The 2,500-nt window shown below is 35.0% G+C and overlaps 1 protein-coding gene across 1 annotated transcript in view; it reads left to right on the forward strand.

The window, feature by feature from the left end:
• The window catches only part of LOC119572286 (cytidine deaminase-like), a 20,701-nt gene that overhangs the window by 424 nt on the left and 17,777 nt on the right, over nt 1-2,500 (forward strand). The window lies entirely within an intron of this gene.

The raw sequence follows: 2,500 nt of genomic DNA on the forward strand, positions 1-2,500 counted from the left end.
GTGTGTGTGTGTGTGGGTGTTTTTTTTTTTTTTTTTTTTTTTATACTATCGTACATTAATACACGCACACACGCGCACACACACCCACACACACAAACACACACACACACCACACACACACACACATATATTAATAATATATATATATATATATAATTAATATGTTATATGTTAATATATAATATATTATGTATGTACAATTATATATACTATCCCTAAAATATTGGGTAATATATAGACATATATATTTTTTTTCAAGGCCCTGTATACGGGGACGTGGGCGTCAGGATTCCATGATAGTATAAATATATACATTATAATAATTTTATATATAATATATATATAATATATATATATTATAAATTTTATATATATATATTATATATATATATAAAAATGTAAATGTTTATATATATGTATATAAATATATATATATATATATAAATATATATATATATATTATATTATATATACTATTTTATAATAATTATATTATATATATGTATTTAATATATTATATATATATATATTTTATTTTTATATATAAAAGATTATTTTTGATTTTAAACAACACAAAGTTGATCAAATTACAATACCGTTTTGGACCTTCAAAACGCCGAGTTTCGTTTTTTCACCCAGGGTGGGGCAAAGACGGTCCGGGCAGTGCTGCGCTTTTACTTTCGGAGAGTTGGCTTTTGCATCATGGGGAAAATCACCCTCGAGGCCAATCAAAGGGCGGACCTGGACGCCACACCTTTTTTCCTTTAAAGAATCTAGCGAGCCGACCTGAGATTACTGACGGGTAGGAAGCCCCTTGGTCTACGCCTCGACTGCTCACACAACCTCCAGTCATCTGCCCCACAATTGTGCCCAGTGAACCCTTGATTTTTATTTCCGATCATTCTTGTACCATATTATAGGTCTATATAGTGATTATTGAATTATAATTTTTATCGTATCAGTGCGTGTTTGACCCAACCTTTTTTTTCTCTTGTGTGGTTTTAGAGAAATCTTATACCCATCCAATATATGTGTGGTGTGTGTGTGTTGTGTGTGTACTATAATATAATATTTTATTTTTATATAAAATATATATATAATTATTATATATATATATATATAATAATATAAAAAATTATATAATATATATAAAATTATCTTTAATAAAATTGTAATTATATAATATATTTTATATTAATATATATAATTTATTATATATAAATATTATTATTATATATATATATAATATGAAAATATATTTTATTTATATATAATTTTATATATATATATATATATATATATATATATATATATATATGTTTTATATATATAGATGTAAGCGAGGGGGCCACCGCAAGCCACCAGATTAAGGGACACATGATTTGGGGTTTTGAGGGGGTCATGAAAAGGGCCTAGCTTGCTGTTTTTCTTAAAGACAGATATAAGACCCCCGAGAGCCCCCCGTGCCCCCGGGGGGGGGCGAGGTGGTGGAGCGGCCCTTTTTTGGGGCTTGGGCTGTCTGCCGTGTCTCTCTCTCTCCCTTACGGACGTGTCCTGTTATGGGGTGGTTCCATTCGAGGGCGGATGTTTGTTCCGTGCAAAAAGGAAACCGGGGTACATCGGGTCCTCCCCAAGGAGAAGGGAGCTCTTGGCGGAGGTGTGAAGTGTAATCCGGTCTGCATGTATTTTTGACATCGCTCGGCCACGCGAAAGGCCCGTCCCGAAACCGACTGAAACGCTTAAAAACGACGCGAAAGGGGGTTCGTTTGGTGTCTACAGAGGTCGGTGACCCGAGGGTCGCTAGACCGTCGTTTTCCTTAGCGGGGTGGCAGGGGTTTCGCACGGGGTGAACTTTCAGTGCGAGGGGAGAATCGTTTTAGAAGCTGAAATACAAGTGTACGGGCCAGAAAAGGGGCAAGGAGGAGGATGATAATGTGTTAGTCAATACCTTACTAAATTTGAAAGAAAAATGAAGATAAAAAGAACAATTTTTCACAAAAAGGGTAATGTTAAAGAAGGTATTAATTACTTAGCGAGTTAAATAAGGTACCATCAATTAAAGAGAAAAAAATTAATTTGAAAAGTTTCCATATTTTGGGGGTAAATGGGCAAGTTATATGCTTCAACACATAGGCAGCTGGGCCTGAACTTAATTCAAACAGTGCGCGTCTGGGCGTTTATCGTAAGCGTAAGTGTGCGGCGGGGCGGTTTTTTTCTTTTCCCGGGCCATGAGCGGGTTTAAAAATTTAATTTGCTAAATAAAAAGTGGCGTTCGGCGCTTCAATTTGAGGTAAATTTGGTTTTGGCGGGGGCAGGGTTCCTTCGTTTACGGCCAGAGCCGGGGTTAAAAAACTTGCGTGATTGTAACCGAGTAAGCCTATATAAAGCATGGGGTTTTCCCTGTTTGCCATTATTTGCAAAATGGAGACACTACCATCAAACATTTCACCAAACCTTAAACTAAAGAAGCTAAAAATACAGTATTAAAGAGGACAAAATT

This window comes from Penaeus monodon, chromosome 1 (assembly GCF_015228065.2).
Source record: "Penaeus monodon isolate SGIC_2016 chromosome 1, NSTDA_Pmon_1, whole genome shotgun sequence".
Taxonomy (NCBI): Eukaryota; Metazoa; Arthropoda; class Malacostraca; order Decapoda; family Penaeidae; genus Penaeus; species Penaeus monodon.